The 18388-nt window shown below is 40.6% G+C and overlaps 1 protein-coding gene across 1 annotated transcript in view; it reads left to right on the top strand.

Moving 5' to 3' along the window:
* The window catches only part of Ostf1 (osteoclast stimulating factor 1), a 58801-nt gene that overhangs the window by 947 nt on the left and 39466 nt on the right, over positions 1 to 18388 (top strand). The window lies entirely within an intron of this gene.

An 18388-nucleotide genomic window follows, 5' to 3' on the forward strand; every position in this document is an offset into this window, starting at 1 on the left:
GTGTAACATCAGCAAAGGCTGAAACTTGACCTGTTTACATCAGATTAAGAAGTAACTTTCGTTGCAAAATATAGTTTCAGTGAATATTTCCTTGATTTTTCTCAACTTTGATCAAGCTCTACAACTTTCATAATTATCCGGATTTCTTGGCAATGACAGTGGCAGTTTCAAGTCTGAAAAATAATGTACACACCCTCATAGGTTAAGTAGTCATTCGCTGAGAATTTAAATTTTGGCAGACGGGCTGTGGAGGAAGTCCCGGAGACCCTTCGGCTCAAGCAACGATGGGCGTGGCTAGAGTTGGGCTCTGCTGCTTGCATTGCGGAATCTAATGAGAAATTTGCATTTTAGGTGCATATATTTGAGGTGGCCCTTTTCTAAACTCAGAGGTAAATCAGGACCTCATGTGTCCAACAGAGTAGAGTCGTTCTTTGATAACTGAACAAAGTATTTTAAAGGATGTCCTGAGAATCTGCTCATAAGGTTTTTCATCCCTTTAGACATTAAATGAAATTTGTGTTATCTCTAGACGGAGAAGACTGGCGTGTGTGTGCATGAGAATGTGTCCTGTGTATTCACGCTTGCTTTGGTTTAGGTGGTTTAGGGATTACCCTGTTACTGACTGGGGACACACTCACAGGAACCATTTTCTTGTCTGACACCACTTTCTCCTCCTCTTTAGCAAATCAGAAAATGTATAAACTTTTCTGCTGCTTAGAGAGAACTTTGATGCCAAACTAATTTATAAATCGAATCCAAACATAAATAAGGTTACCACAGTAATTGCTTTGTTGGTTTAGTAATTTATAGTGAGAAATGGTGCTGTCAGTCCAACTTGACACTGTATACTTACTGGCTGGCTTGAAACCAAAAGTACCTTGTTGCATAGTCCCTCAAGTACAGGGTGCTGGGTGTTAGCCATTTTTACAAGCTTTCACTCATTCGCTCCTCTCAGCCATCCAATGAGATTAGTATGTTGTTGTTCCCTTTGCACTGGTGGGGAAATGAAGGCTCAGAGAGGCTAGTTAACTAGTTAACCTAGGTGCAGCAGGAAGGATTAGAACCCTGGTGGTGTGACTATGAAGTAACCGTTATGATTCTCTGCCTTTGGAGCACTATTCATGTGAGTGGCCCAGGGTTGTGTATCTTAGAGCTGGGGGTCAGGAAGGGGCTCCTGGTCCTTAGACTCCTGTCAGAGTGCTCATGATAGTCACCCCGATGGGTAGCAACGAGGAGAGTAGTGCTACACTTTTATTTTCTTATGTTTTCTGGTAAATTTCATGGGCTGTACTGTCCAAAGCAAGCTTGGGCTTGGCTAGGGTATATTTAATTTTTGGTTTATGGCTTTTTTTGTTTTTTAAGTAGTCTGGGGGATTGAACTCAGGACCTTGCACTTTCAAGGCAAGTGGCAGCACCACCGAGCTAAATCCCTGGCCTGGTTTATTGCTTTTTTTCCTCCCTGCTTCATCCCCAAAAGACTTGTGGAAATACAGATTATCTGAGAGAGAGAGAGAAAGAGAGTGAGCGAGTGAGAGAGAGAGAGAGAGAGAGAGAGAATAAAGTAACATTACATAGAGGATGGGAAGAATAATAAGAGGAAACAGGAGAAAAATTAATTTATAGAGTAGAGTGGACCCTCGAATTATGACTGGGCTGACATAGGAACAACTTGAGTTATGACCGGAAGTTTTAGTTTTAACTTGTGATCAAAGTATTGAGTTATGACCCAAATGCTGGCCACTTGTGCTTCCAGATGGTCTCAGATACAGATTTAACTGTTACAGAGTTCTGGAAGGGACATCTTTTCCTGTGTGGGATTAATTGAGAAATCTTGGGTCAGTGTCTCTCTAAGGACACTGAAATCTGCCTTTGCACAGGAGAGAGACTTTGAAGCCTGTGTAGAGGAGCCTGATCCATCAATTGACCAACTTGAGTTAAAACCAGCCCATGGGAACGAATTAAGTTCATAAGGGAAGAGTTCACTGTGCACAGCTTAAGGTCTTACAGAATTACCGAATGAGAATTGTAGATTTAGTTCTCAGCTTCAGGTGGAGAGAACAGATGCAGGATTCCTAGTGCTCATAAAATTCAAGTGTGTCAGTTGCTCTGAGAAGTATTTTAATGGTACTGAAATCAGAGACATACTTCTCCCATTTTGCTAAAGTGTTTCTTTACAATAAAGACGAGAGGAGCAAGATCCTGGCAAAACAACATATTTCAATTCAGTAACAGTACCAAAAGCTGAGGACCTGGGGGCTGGGACTTAGTGGCCGATTTTAAAAGCAAAGGTTGTTCTGTTCTAATGTGGGTTGAGACATCTTTCAGGCCCGATGATCTTTTTGATGATTTGTTGCATTCTGTTTGTCAGTATCTTATTGAGGAATTTTGCTTCTATGTTCGTTAGAGCAATTGGCCTGGATTTGTTTGGATCCTTGTCTGATTTTGGAATCAGAGTAATGGCTAGCTTCCAGTCACGACTTTGGGAGTACTCTTTCCCTTTTAATTTCATTAGTTTGAGAAGTATTGGCATTAGATCTTCACCAAAGTTCTTACAAAATTTGGCAGTGAATTCATCCGGTCCTGGGCTTTTTTTGGTTGGTAGGTTTTTTAATTAATGCTTTAATTTCATTGCCTGTTATTGGGTTATTTAGGATTTTTAAGTCTTCCTGGTTCAGTTTTGGTAATTCATATGTATTTGCAAAGACTGTTTTAGAGACTCTTCTGAGATTTGATCTAAGGATGGGTAAAAGATACCGAATGGGATTGGGGACTTAGAATCACCTCATGCTAGGAGATTTGATAACAGCCCATTGTGGTTGGAAATCAGTATTTGACATTGGCTATTTCTTTCAAGTGGCTTATTGATTTTGGTGGTAAAAGTAAAGTAACATAAATATTTTATATGTCTTATGAAAATAAATTCACGGATTAGATGTCATCAGTATTCTTAGTTCTTTTGTTCATGCTAAATACATAAAACTTCAGAGACATTACACATACACTGCTTAACACTTAAGAGAAAAAAGGTCTTCATCTAAATGATCTCAATTTTTGTATAAGTCCTCCCCCTGAATAAATGCATTCAGCAAAGGTCAGAGTATAAGGTTGTTTTTGAAATATTGAGAATGAGTGGTTTTGTTTCATAAATGTTATGCTCCTTTTATACCGAACAGCAGAATAAAGTTTGAGAAAAGCATCTTGAAACTTCCAGGATGATGATGACTGCAATGATGATGTGAACAGTTAATCTTTATTTGGCCTGTGTGTCAGGCACCATACTAAGCATAGTACATGCTCTGTCTCCTTCTGACTTTGCTATGAGTTGAGTCCTAATATCCCTATTTTAGGAATGAATTAATACTTCGTAAGGTTAAGTAGACTGTACCAGTGCTAGTTGGGATTGGTGTGACCTGGAATAGAACACAGGCTTTAACTTGAGTCTCCATTTTGAGCAGAGAAACCTGTGGGATGGACCCACTACTCTGAGGTAGCCACCTTTATTAACATATGCAGCTGTATTATTGGGATTTGCTTCGCATAACTACTCTTTATTGGGTCAGTACTGTATTAGATTGTACACTTTTAAAGAATAGATCAGTGCATTCCTTTGTAAATGCACAGCCACACTAAACTGTTCATGAATGACAGATACATAAAAAGTTTTGATACATAATGAAATCTATTTGGGAAAAAGTGGGGAGAGGATGTGTTTGACCATTCCTTATAGTTTTACCACAAAGCCAGAAAGCTAGGGGCTGTGTTCTTCAGGTGAGCATTCTTGTACTTTGAAGTCACAGGGTCCCCTCCCTCTGTGTTCAACACCTATACCTCTTAATTTCCGTGTGACTAGTGCTGTGAGATTTGCTGATTCACCTCTTATGCCTCACGCTCAATGAGACCATCAGCACCTTTGTCCTCATTTGGCTAATGTACAGGGGAAGACAAAGCACATTTTTAAAAAAAGATGACAGCTTTTAGTAGACTAATGTGAGTGAACTGTTAAGATCATCTGTCAAAGAAATTAAAGAAGTTTGGGAAAAATACCAATAATAGCACCAGGAGAGCTTCCTGGTTCTTTTACCTGTCTGGTATTCCATTTTATTTATTTAACCAGACACCTTTTTTTTTTTTTTTTTTTTTTTTTAGTGCAGTACTGTGGATTGAACCTAAGGTGTTTGCACTGAGCTACATCTCGAACTCTTTTTAAGTTTTTCTTTTTTAATTTTGAGGCAGGTTCTTGCTAAATTGCCTATGCTGGGCTCTAACTTATATTTCTGCCTCAGCCTCTCAGAGTGATGAGATTCTAGTGTGGATCACCAAGAGGGTTCTAACCAGATCATGTTAATGTGTGCTTCCATTGTTTCCAGTCTTTTGTTGTAACAGTGTTATAACAGCTTTGTTTTGTTTACACATGCAAATCCACAGGATAAAGTCCTGGCAGAGGGATTTGTGGTGTCAGAGGTGTGTACAAGGTCACTTTCACAGACATTTAAAAATTGGTCATATTAGTTTACATTCCTACCAAGAATGTGTGTGGGTGCCTTAAGAGAAAAATCATTCATTACACTTTTGATTGGAGTTATTATTCAAGTGTGATCAGAGGACCAGAAGCACCGCCTAGGGAAGAGGTGATTGAAGCAGTGTCTTCAGCTCTGAGGAAGAGTTTGCTGTGTGGCAAAATCAGGCAGAAACAAAACAATACATCCTCTTGTTCATGTCTGACTGCGTTGGTTCTCCGGTTCTCTCTGAGAAGCCGGGGCAACTTGGTACACTCACAGGGAACTGCAAACTGGAGATTTTTTTTCCATTGAAATAAAGAGAAAACCCTTTACCTAATGTAACTATGGAATATGGTACAGGTCTTGCTAAGTCTAACTTGCCCAGATAGGGCTCCAATTTGCTATCCTCCTGCCTCAGCCTCCCAGAGGGCTGGGATTACAGGCGAGTACCACCATGCCCAGTCAAAAGCAAGGATTCAGGTGCACACATGTCACCCCTCTGTGTAGACATATCTGTATGAGGCTTAGCAGCTTCAAGTTAGTTAAGTTACTAGTGTGACTACTGTGGCCACTGTTGTATTCTCACCAGTCATGTCCCATTTTATGTTTTAGTATCTGTAGACTTTTTAAAAGTTACAATACAAATTCTTTAACTCTTGGGGCAGAGTTTTCTATCTTTTGTATTTTGATTTTCATGGAATTTTAAAGCTAGCTGGCATCACTTAGAATTTAAGAAGCTACTTTGGTTTTATATTTTTAGGAGCCAAGAGTACACTTAATTGTAGATCTTTTCTGCTAAAACTTCTGTTTTCTAGGGAGCTTATGGGCAGATTGAATTCAGATTAAAGAAGACTTACAATAACTCCATTTATACTTATGCTGAAGGGACCGATTCAGGATTCTTATAGGAGTTGAAAGGACCCTAGAGAGATTTTTTTGGCTATCACTTTATATTAGGGATTGTGCCTGGTTCTGAGAAACTCATGGTTTTCATTTCAAAACTGCCTGTTCCTATCCAGGACTTAAACCAACTGACTCCTATGAGACAAGAAGGGACAAGAGAGAGAAAGGGAGAGAAAGAGAGAGGGAGAGAGAGAGAGAGAGAGAGAGGAGAGAAATAGAAACAAAGCTTTTGTAAATAATGACAGGGAAAGGGGTTGAAGGGAGGGGAGGGGAATGGGAAAAAAAGAAGCAAGATATATGATGTACTGGTACAGATTCCCTATGATGAATGTTATCCTTTATGTATATCTAAAATGTACCAATCAAAAAAAAACCAGAACTAAAATAAAATAAAAAAATTAAAGAAATGAATGAAAAAAAAAAGAAAATAAACCACTTAAAGAAAAGTCTTCACTCTGGGATTATTCTGGGATGGCCATGTGTCTTCTTAGAAGCTCCAAACCAGACCTATACAGTAGTCAAAGGGAAGATGCTGCCAAGCTCCAGCTCTGAGTGTGGGTGAGGGCGGCCGGCTGGGAAAACCCCTGGTCTTCTCGTGTAGCTGGCAGGTACCTCTGATTCCAGGAAATTTGGAATATTCCAGAGTCTCATCTTGCTGTGCTTGAAAACTAGGTTCTTCTGACCATCTCTGGTGTGTTGTCTACTGAGTGTGCAGGATTTTCTGGTTAGATGTACTCTTCAACTGTTTTTTGGAGAGATGGGGCCTGTTATTTTGATGGGTCCGTACCGCTTTGTCTGACTGTGGCCCTGGGACACTGACTGACACTGAAGGTATTCCCTGGCAGGTATCCTGGGTTTGAAGCATTGCAACAGAAACCAGAAATCCTCTTCTATTCCTCTGTATTTAGGTCCTAATAGATATCCCTCGAGCAGCGGCCCATTAGAACCGGGACCTCCTTTAGGCTGAAACATGAAGTGGGAGTTTCTGCCTTTGGTAACTGATCACTTCTGCTTCCTGGGAGCCCCTCCCATCTGATATGGCTTCTGGTTCTTGCCTAACCCTTCCCACTCTGGAGGACCAACCCTGCACTGAAACGCTGAGGCTCTACAGTTGCTGACCTTTTGAGTTCCTAGGCCTTGATACCAGCTTGGTAGGAGCTCTGTTCTCTACATCCAGCTCTTTGTGCGTTTCCTGATTCTGGCTTGAGACAGGGTCACTGATGTCTTGACACCTAAGCTGGCATTTCCTGGTTGCTGGTACCTTGATACCCGTTGTTCCATCTCCCTTTATCTCTTGTCACTTGCCTCTATCTCACTGCTCAGAAACATGGCCAGATGGGCGGGATCTTTGGCCAGCAGCACCCGTGCCTGTCTGGTCTGCCGTTATCCAGTGGGTCTGTGTCACTGTCTACTCTGGCAGGTCTCTGCAGGCGCTCCTTTCCCACTGTAGGCCTGATCTTTGGCTGATATGAGGGGCATGGCCAGTTACTGTTTGAGCGCTGAAGATGTCACCTCAAGGTGTCAAGACCATAGCCCACAGAGTGTTAACAACATTATTTTCCTCAGGACTATCTCGGTTTTCCTCATGCACATCATTGGAACTTAGTTTCCTTTCCTCTCAGTTCTATGGGGCCCCTGAGAACTAACTGACTGTTTATTATCTGATGAACAAATTCACCATCATTGTTAAATGATAAATTGAACAGTAATTGAATTCTCCTAAGTACTTATATTAAAATACAAGTGAAAAACAAGATTCTGAGAAGGAATTTCCTGTTTAAATGAATGGACTTGCTAATGATAGGCCCGAGCTGTGTACTGGAGGAGGAGGTGATTATAGGAATGGAAAATAAGCATCAGCCTTGGGATCAATTCTGATCCTGATTTTTTTTTTGGTACCGGGAATTGAACTCAGGATCTTGTGCTTGCCAGACAGGCTAGGCAGCACTGAGCTAAATCCCAGGCCCTCTGACACTGATTTTTAAATTAACTTTCTAAGTCACAAGGCCACTGTGGGCCTCTTCATTTTATTCCAGATCTCCCTTTAAATCTACTTCATTGTCTTAGACTGGCCTTTCAAATTATTCCTCACGTTTCTAAATAAATTCATCTTGGTGCTTCTCATAGATGCCAGGGACATTTTTGATTATTCCGTACCCATCTCCCAGATACCCCCAGTGTTTAGTGCCCTTTGGATACAAGCATATGGAGGAGTAAAACACTCCAGGGACTTCCTTGACAGGTTTGATGGGAGTCCAGGTTTCCATGACAGAGAGAGAGGAGGGCACAATGTATTAATAATTAAGCCCGATCTGATTTCATAGAGCAATGTTTTCACAGCTGACTGGAGAGAGGGAAGTTGGTGTGGCCTGGTGGAAATGTGTCGGGTACCCGTGTGCAGAGTCCCGTGAGATCACCACAAAATGTGGTGATGCATGTGTGGCCACTCAGACATGGGGGGGGGGGGGTGCATGTTCAGAACAGGTGAAGTGGATTATTCAATTAACAGCGGCTCTGTAGACCCTAGTTTAGGAATACATCTGCTGAGAATTTTTAGAAGGGAACTCTGAGCAGAATATTATTCAGAATTCTACTTTCCTGTGAACTTCCATTTGTTTTCTCTTTTGCAGGGGAGAGATTTAAGCTATGAATTCAAATTCAGATCCTGCTTTGTCAGATTCTCACATTTGACTCCAGGAAGAGTGTTTTCAGTGCTTCTCTGAAAACAAGATAAATCTTCCCTTACAAGAGTGATTTTTCTGCTCACCTATTGCCCTGCTGGTTGTGTTGTTTCCACATAAGAAACCAAAAGCCTCCCACTAAAGAAAACATTTAAATACTTCTAGGGATTCTGAATGATGGCTTCTTTCCCCACCCCTCAGTACTGAGGATTAAACCAGACCATTGCACTGAGCTATATTCATTCCCACATAGGTTCTCACTGGGTCCCTAAATTGTATAGGCTAGGTTTAAACTTGAGATTCTCCTGTTTCAGCTTTCTAGAATGCTGGGATTACAAAACTGCCATAGTGTCAGGGTTTTGGGGCTTTGTTTCGGTTTTGGCTTTTTTTTTTTTTTTTTTGGTTTGGTTTTGAGACAGGGTCTTGTTATGTTGTTCAAACTGGGCTTGAACTCACTATATAGCCTAGGCTGGCCTTGAATTTGTGGTGATCCTCCTGTCTCAGCCTTTTGCGTGCTGGGATTACAGGCATGTACTACCATCCCTGGCTTATAGTGGCAGTTTTTTTTTTTGGTACCGGGGATCGAACTCGGGTCCTTGAGCTTGTGCAGCAGGCGGCGAAACCACTAAGCTAAATCCCCGGCCCTCATAGTGGCAGTTTTAAGGATATAGAGTTACACTGACTGGTAAGGATAAGTTTCATTGCTAAGGCTTTAGAATTCAACAAGAATAATTCTGTTTATAATTTAAAACTTTTATAGTGCTCTTGAATGTTAATTTTCCAATAATATCTTTAAAACCAAAGGTAAAGAACTGGAGTTTGTAGGACAGATGGCAAGAGATGGCAGGTTACCGCTAGGTGTGGACAATGAGCAGAGGAGGAAGGGAATTCCTGCGGTGATTCTGGAGACCTATAGTTCAGACAACCAGTGCACATTGGGCAAGCCATGCCCCAGGGAATCCTGACTGTCCTTCTTTGTCCTTGTGAGCAGAGAGGTTACTGTCACTGTCAGCGTAGCACTGTAGGATGCTGGGCATGGGTAGGAAGCAGGCCGTTCCTGAGGTTTAAGGGCAGATTCCACCATCTCCATCCCCTGCCCTCCCACCCAGGTTCTGTAAATAGAGTGGTCTTTTGGCATGCCCCAGTGTAAAGGAATTGCTAGAAAGCAGCCTTGGCACAAAGTGTAGTGGAAGGGAGTTTTATGACCCTCAAGGGTGTTCTCAACCCTTCCCCACCCCAAGGCCTTGAGGGAAAGGTGGATTTCTACACTGATGGTAGCTGGTAGCTGGTGATGCCAGAGAGTGGTGATGTCCCCTGTTTTAGTTACCACCTCAGAAAATCACAGATTTTCACGTATCTGCCCTGTTCTCAGGGGAAACCCTAAACACTCTCTTCTCTCAGGCACCTCTTCTTTCTCCCTGCCTGAGCTGGTCTGGGAAAATACCTTGACACTTTGGCAGAAGTCTCTTCTCTGGCCTTTGTGTGAATCATTTGGGCTCTTTGGGTCTCTCCCGACCCTCCTGAAGCCTGCCTACCCCTTCCTTGCTGAAATTGTCTCAACTTCCAGGACCTGGTCAGCATAGAGCAGAAAATGACCAGCTAGGCATCCGCTGCTGGGCTGAGCAGAGGTGGATGCCAGGTCTGGCCCTGCAATGGAATGGCAGGGAGACATCGTGTGTGACATTCCCAGGCCACCTGGCGGCCACACCTATGGTAGGAACATGGTTCTTAGGAACAAAACATAAACCTCTGAAGTAGTGCTGTTATGATTTGAGAGAAGATACAATTAGGGAAACAATTTCCACTTTAAAGGCCATGTCTTAATGTGACATTCTCCGAACTAACATTCCTCTTTTTGGTTTTGTTGTCATTTAAAATATGGACTTTTGTTGAGTCTGTTGCATGTGCTGCACAAGGAAACTTGAACACTAGCTGGGCATGGGTATGCATGTAGTGCCTCTAGTCCTAGCACTCTGAAAGGCTGTGGCAGGAGGATCACAAGTTCAAGCCCAGCCTGAGCAATTTAGTGACTTATTGAGACCCTGTATCAAAGTAAGAAATTTTAAAAAAGGGGCTGGTGATGTAGCTGAGTGGTTCAGTCCCTGTACCCACCCAAATTGAACCCCTTTTGTTTTCTTAATGGAGAATTGTTCCATTTTCAAAAGAGTATTGCTAGATTCTTTACTCCTTACTGTTTCTTCTTATGATTTTTACTATTTTGCATACATCCAGATTTCATATTATTATATGAGAGTTCTAGTATTACTAGAAACAAGATACCTGGGCAGCAGATCTGTGTCCTGTGTTTCTATCAGGACAGCTTTGCCTGAGCTCCTACTGTAAACTGAGTGATGTTTCTGGTGGTCCTCCTTTCTTTCATTAGATACTATGCATATCTTGTTTCTAGTTCAGGTTTGAAAGAGGCCCTGCTACAAATATTTTTTTTTTTTTGTACCGGGGATCGAACTCAGGACCTTGTGCTTGCGCGGCAGGCACTGGAACCACTGAGCTAAATCCCCGGCCCCCTGCTACAAATATTGAGCACAGGTTTAGCATCATGTTGTCTTACTAGGATGTGTCTTTACCAGGGGCCAAGACTAAGGCTGTTTTAAATACATTATTGCTAATAATGCCAGACATCTAAATCTGATGTTTTTTTGTTCAGTTTATGAACACTGGTGATGCACATACCTATATCAAATGCTCTGCTCTGGTGTTCTTTTCAGATTGTGAATGGTAACCCAGAGTAGGGGATGAAGTCAGTATAATTAGTCATAAGTAGTATCCAGAAAGTGTGTGGGTGAAGAGAATGAGGGAGGGTGGAGGAGAAAAGAGAAGAGGAAGAAGAAGATCCCTTCTTTAGTTTTACAGATCTGTGTGTGTGTGTGTGTGTGTGTGTGTGTGTGTATTATTGGTGAGGTATTTCTGGGTCCTGATGTGAATTGTATTTCTTTCTGTGGGTCTCAGCTGAGTTTGAGGAAGTCAATATGTACAATTTAGACAGGCATACTTTTTAGTTACTGCTCTTTTAGGAGAGAGAAAAAGGATTATGCTTATTTTCTGTAATTATATGGAATTTATGTATTATGCTTTGCTATTGGAAATAATATTGAAAGAGCTAAAAGAGAAAAGTTTTAAAAAAAGTTTGGGAAACCTGAGGTGTTGGGGCCGTGTCTGTATTTCCTGCCCAGGCTGGAGGCACATTGAGCCTGGGTATTCCCGGGTTCCTGCTGCACCCTGTACTTCCTGACTCGGGCTGCCCTCCCTCCTCATCTTTGCGTAGGGACCTGCTGTTATTTTCCAGATGTCACAGCCTGTGCTGGCCCCAAGAGTCACCTCCCTGTGTTCACTTGTGTGTAGCCTGGGTTCTCAGTTTCAGAGGCGTTTTTGGCATTGTTATTGCTGTTCTCCTCACGAATTTTTTTTCATGGTGACGTCAAGGAGAAAAAGAACAGGGGAAGACTTACATTAAATACACTGCTAATAAGTAAAATGTGAAAAATTTAAGTTCTTTCAGTAGGGCATTAAAACCATTTTCTTGGTTGTGCATGGAATTCCTATGAATTATGGACAATTTAGAAATTGTAGACAATTTAAAAAATAAAAAAATAAATACGACTCAGTTCTATCATCTAGAGATAACAGTTTTCATTTTGCTATTTTCTAGCAGTTTCTCTTCTGTTTTGTATAACTGATTGTATGTATTTTATCACCAGCCTTTTAATATAATATAGCAAAACATATTTCCCAGAAGTGAATTTTTAAATAACATAATAAAATGTTCTAAAAAAGTATTATTATGTAACCTTTATTTCAGTATATGTGTACATTTACACATTCATCCATTTCTGTTTTTTTTTTCCTGTACTCATAATCATTGGTTTAAAAAATGACAAATTTAAACTCATTTATTTCTTTCATAGTCATTAAGGGACAGTGGTACATACTGTGCTATTTGCTTAAAAAATGCATTAAGATGTCTCTGGTGGGATATTGTAAATGATAAATTTCCAAATATACAGGACTGTGATTTTGTTCTGCTACTGGGTACAAAACCACAGGAAATAAGCCCCGAATACTGTAACAATGCACAGTAATTAATAGTACACTTGATCTTAGCCAAAAGGACGAGAAGCGATGCATAGTAATTAATAATAGCTAATATCTGTGGGCACACGCCGCATGTTAGGAATTGCCTGGTATTTTACATATGTTAACACGTTTAGTCTCAGATCTCTGACCAGCGGTCAGGGTGTTCAGAGCATGGGTTCTGGTTCTGGAGCCACAAACCTGAGTCGTGAGTGAGTGGGTCCACTTTGAGCCTGGTGAACCCCTAGCCTCAGGAGAAGTTTCTTCATTGCTCTCCCTATCCCTGGGACCTAGACTAGTGACACCTCACTGACCTCAGTTTCCTTGGTTGTAAAATAGGGTTAGTAAAGGATTTACATCACAGGGTTGCTTTGAGGATTAAATAAACTACTGCAAGTTAATGCTTGGCATATTGTCTGGCTTTTGGGGTAAGTGTCTTATAAATGTGAACCTAGATGGGTGATTTAGTTTTCTATGAAAGACATTAGTGTTAGGGAATTTCCTGTCTCTGATCTTGGTATACAGTCATTTGCTCAGTCAGTCATTTCTTATGGGAGGTGGCCGAGCCCCAGGTGGTTTTGGGGTCAGCGTGAGCCACATTTGGAGCTGCAGCTCAGGTCCTCTTGCTGCAGCATAACACTTCTCCTTTCTACTCCTGTCTGACTTGTTACATACAGGGAAGGGGAGGGGGCATCGGATGAGGCTGGCAAACTTTTTATAAATATTTTATGCTTTATGCGCCGTGCAGCCTCTATTGTGCCTACTGGACTCTGCTGTTTTATACAGTAATGTGAAGGTAGCCGCACAGCATGAGTATGAACAGCTGTGTTCACATAAAACTTTATTCATCAGTACTGCAGCTGGAATTTCAGCTCATTTTTATGCATCATGAAATAGTTTCTCCTGTTTGTTTTCCCCACAACTGTTTGACTCTATAAGGCCTTTCCTAGCTTGTGGATCATAGCAAAGCAGGTATTGCGGCCGTGGGACAGCTCTGTCTTTTCTTGGTAACAGATGGCATGACCAGTGTAGTCTTATTCTTAAGTCCAAAGACTGGAATAGTTTTCTTTCCTTCTTCCCCAAGGTCTTCTCAAACTGACACTGAAGGAGTTCTTCTAGGGGTAAAGCGTCTTTAGGAATTATCGCTCTGTTTTCCTAAGTTTTAGTTGTTTAAGACATAGTTAGCAAAGAGCTTGTCATTTAGAATTTTAAGCCCTGCTCTTTGGGGCTTTTCTGTTATACAGTGGAGCAAAAGTAAAAACTAACCAGAAGGTATGGTCCCTCAAGATGAAAAAGTAACCAAGTTTGCTGAAAGGCACTGCAAAGTATGAGCAAAGGAAAAAATGGATTAGAGAGGCACGCTGTTAATAAACAGAACCTCTTGTCAGAAAACACACGGGCTACTGTCTTTAAGGAGTCTGTCACTCCTACAGCTGAAACCAGCACGTTTCGAATTCTTTAGGGTTTTCTTTTTTCCTTTTTTTTTGTATTGGATAGGGGAGGAGGAAGGGGAGAGATGGTATTGAAATAAGGAGGTATAAGAATTTCATGTTCGTAGTCTTTTCTCTGATACCTACAAATAGAATGGACTGAATTTGCTTTAATTCAAGAATATAAATATGTGGGCACGAACTTATTCATTTCATCAACGAGTCTTGAGCATTGCTGTCCTCCAAATCACATTGTGATTTTTTTTTTTCCCCAAGGATTATACCCTTTCCTCTCTTTATTTTCAAGAGCAGTGGGCTTTTGTGGAATGGCACACGGAAATCTGAGCTGAGGAGCCTGTTGTGAACTAATCACCTCACTTGTGTGCTGGAATCCAGAAGGCCCCGGGAGGCCTGTGCTGGTTCTGCAGAGCACAGCTGTTTCCTTTCGCCCCAGGAGTAGAGAGGACGGCCTTGACTCTCCGGTACCATCACACAGGCGCCGTCTGTTTCGGCTTTGAACAGAAAACATCCTGTTTCCTCATGCATGTGTAATAGGCTACATACGCCTGGTGGAAATGACAGTATTTCACTGACCTTGAGGATGTTCTAACGTGGTGACACTTTCTTTTTCATACCATGGGGGTATAAATTAAGAAGATTAATACTTCCTTCATTTTCTTGGACAAATATGAGAAGAAAAATATGTATATATAGTAAAGTGATATTTTCCATGATTTTCTCTTGGTCAAGTAATTCTCTTCTGTTTTTGAGAGCTCTAAGTTTGGCTTTTGGAGAAGATGGAAAAATACTGTTTGTTACATACCAGCTAAATTTTGATAATCACAAAATAGAGGAAATATTGCCTATTTTTTATAGAGTCTTGTGGCAAATCCCTCATTTGGTCAGATGTCTGGAGTAGTAGCTTTCCAACTTTTTTTGACCTTGACCTCCAATAAGATATGTATTTTACTTAATGACCCAGTACACACACACACACACACACACACACACACACACACACACACACACACACTGCACGCACACTCGTAGGGGCACATGAAAGTTTACCGTGGCCTTTCATATTTTTTCCAGAATCTGCCATTCAGCCTTGGCTGGCTGGCCACACGAAGGAATTACCCATTTCAGCATCACATCTGACACATCAAGCCTTGTGCTTGAGCAGGTATTGTAGATCGCACAGGTAACCCACACGTCTGATCTTAGTACTGGCATCAGTGGTATAAACTAAGCATGCCATTCATCTCATTTTGAAAAAGTACTCTTAAAGTAAATACTCTAAAGATAATTTATTCCAAAGATGTGCTTCATATACTGTGACTTATATTTTGTGCTTTATTTATTGAAATTCTTTTAGTCACTTGAAGACATAAATGTAAATTTAATAATAAGAGAGTAAGCTATTGTAATAATTGATGATTGTAAGACTATGAATTTTAAGTTCAATATATAAATGAGCAAAAATTATAGATTGAGAATTAATGTTGAGGTAGCATAGTTGGTAATAATTTTTGGGAAACCATTGTATTCTGTGTGGGATTGCTGTCTGAAATCGTACCATCACTGTTCAGCACATCTTAGGCCTAGGACATGAAGAAGAGGTACAATTTGACCTTGGTCAGTTTCTGTGACACAGGAAGGAAAGTTTACTAACATGCTGGCAACATGCCACATGCCACAGGCAATATAATATGAAGGCAGGGCTCATGCAAAAATGACTTGCTTTAGAGAGATTGTGCATTTAGTTTTGCAAGAGTCACATCAGGCAGTATGTTCTTGATAGTGCAAAGGAATTATTGCTCCTGCCCTTTCATATTAAGTTTTAAAAATGAGTATACTTGCATTTTTAAAAAGATCATATTTGTATTCACTTTTTTAATAGTTTCAGGCTTACTCTTGTTTCCCAGTAATTCATCCTGTGAAAATGATGTTTAGCTTTGCCACATACTGTTTTGTTATTCACTCATAGTATGCTAAAATGTATATTTGATAAGTTTCTAAGATAAATAGCTATCCATTTGTCCATTTCCAGTGAAATAAATATTGCATAGAACCATAGTTCTACTAAGTATAGTACATTCTGATCTTTTCTGTCCAATTTAATTATTTGTTTGTTTGTTTGTTTTTGGTACCGGGGTATTGAACTCAGGACCTTGCACTTTTGAGGCAGGCAGTGGAACCACTGAGCTAAATCCCCGGCCCTTTATTTATTTATTTTAAAGTTTAATTTAAAAAATTTTTTTGGTACCAGGGATCAAACTTGGGACCTTGCGCTTGCAAGGCAGGTGTCAAATTTATTTATTTTTAAAGCCACTAAATTAGTTCCACAAGTAGGTCATGACCTACTTTTTAAAGTTTTTTGCATTTATGGGGATTGAACCCAGGGGTTTGTATATTAGGCAAGCACTCTACCACTGAGCTAGATTCCCAGCCCTTTTTAAATTTTGAGATAAAGTCTTGTTAAGTTTGCCTTAAACTTGGGATGCTCCTGCCTTAGCCTCCCAAGTAGCTGGGATTTCAGGCATGTACCTTGCCTGTGTGACCTGCATTTTTTAAAAAAAATTGTTTTGTAGTTTCTAGATATAATGAGATACAGTCATTTCGAAGCACAACAGTCTAATTAGATTGGCAGGCGATGGTGGAGAACCAAAGCAGTCTCTCAAGCTCTATTAAGAGTTGTTTGTGAGCCTTCCGGTTACATCAAGCTAGCTGTACCCCCTGTACAAAGCAGTCACCAGGTCATCGATGATGCCAAATGTGGTTCCTCTGGAAAAACAGTGAGACTGGTCAGGAGCTAAGACATGACTGTTGGTAGTGAAAATGGTTTCATTTCTTTAAACTTTTTCCTTTTCCTTTTTGGATTTCTTATCTTTTTCTGCTTCTGAGGGCTTTGAAGATTTTGTCTTTTTCTTGATCATAGCATCAGTCTCTGTAGCATCTTGGTCTTTCTCATCAGACTGGGAGTCATCTTCGTGTAACTCTTCATTGTAGTCAGAATCCAGCATCGGGCCCGTACTGGATCTTGGTGTCTTTATTAACTGAAGTGAATATGGGGTGAGTTGGGCCTCCTTATTGTAAGCTCTTGTGAAGGCTTTCACCTTGGGATTCAGTCTGGAAAAAGGACTGGGTTTACCACCCCAGCTGCTAATTTCCACGATATTCTCAAAGTCTTCTTTCATCAAATAATATGTGTCCCTAAGTGCAACTACATCCTGTACTCCTACCCCTTGCGAAGTCAAGGGCTGTACAAGTGCATCTCTTATGTGCGAGAGGTCATCCATGTTCACAGTCCTATTGCTGGAGTAAGTTCTAAGACTCATGTGCACTGCCAGGTCCTGCACAGTTCTGACCTGCATTTTTAAAATGTTAAGACAGTGAACTCCAGGAATAATGAGATAGCTGGGGAGGGGCTAGTTTTGTATGCAGTATTTTAGTCCTACAAACGATTCTGGTGAGAGTCTTCTCATTCGTTATGTTCTTTTCCAGAAAAGGCAATTTAATTTTTTTCATTAAGTTTATTGGTACATTTTAGGTATACAATACAGTTACATTCATCATTGGGATCTTGTACCTTTACATGACATATCTTGGTTCTTATTTTTTCCCCATTCCCCTGCCCTCCCTTCACCCCCTCCACCCTTCCCTTTTTACAAAATCTTTGTTTCCATTTGTTTCCTTTTCTCATATTTTTTTCCCTTCTTTCCTTTCCCCTACTCCTTCCATTTCCCCTGCTCCACAAAAGGCAATTTAAGGTCTCAAAGACACATTTAGGCTTGTTACAAATGAATTAATGATAATAGACAGTTTTTTATAGTGGCTGCTAGTTCGCATTCCTACTAGCAGTCTGAGAATTCTAGTACCTCTGTATCTTTATCAACATTTAGCATTATTTGTATTTTTTTAATACTCTGTTTGAATATCTCTTGTCTGAAATGCCTGGTACCAAAAATGTTTCAGCTTTCAGAGCTTTTTTAGATTTTTTTGAATATTTGCATAGACTTTACTGGTTGAATACCCCTATTCTGAAAATCCCAGATCGTAAATGCTCCAAATGTACTTTTTTGGGGGGAGTTAAGGATGAAGCCAGGGTCTTTGCACTGATCCACATCCCCAGTCCTTTTTTACCTTTTATTTGGAGACAGGATCTTGCTCAGTTGCCCAGGCTCGGCTGGAATTTGTGGACCCCTTGCCTCAGCTTCCCAGAGTGCTGGGATTACCGATGTGCACCACCACACCTGTTCAAAATGTAAAACATGTTACGTTCAGACTTTTTTTAAGAGCAATTTTAAGTTAACAGTAAAATTGAACACAGAGGTTGGAGCAGATATTTCCCATATATTCCATGCCCCTACACAGCCAGCTCCCCTTGTATGAATTTCTCCTGTCTAATAATACATTTGTTACAATCAGGAAACCTGATGTACAGTTACTGCCTGAAGTCCATATTACATTAGTGTTCACTCTTGTGCCTTCTATGGGTTTGTACAAACACGTATGTCCACCATTACAGGATCATGTAGAGTGGTTTCACTGCCCAGAAAGTCTCTGCATTCACTTATTTATCTATCCTTTTCTCCCCACCATCCCCTGGCAACCACTGAAGTTACTGTCTCCATAGTTTTACCTTTCTAGAATGTCATGTGGTTGGAATCATACAGTATGTAACCTTTTCAGATTAGTAGTATGCATTTTGAAGTCCCCATCTTTTAATGGCTTGTTAATCTGTTTCTTTTTAATGTGTGATATTCCATTATTTGGATGTAATGTA

This window comes from Heterocephalus glaber, unplaced genomic scaffold (assembly GCF_053883595.1).
Source record: "Heterocephalus glaber isolate CG9 unplaced genomic scaffold, H.glaber_assembly_v1.0 deba00001481, whole genome shotgun sequence".
NCBI classification, from domain to species: Eukaryota; Metazoa; Chordata; class Mammalia; order Rodentia; family Bathyergidae; genus Heterocephalus; species Heterocephalus glaber.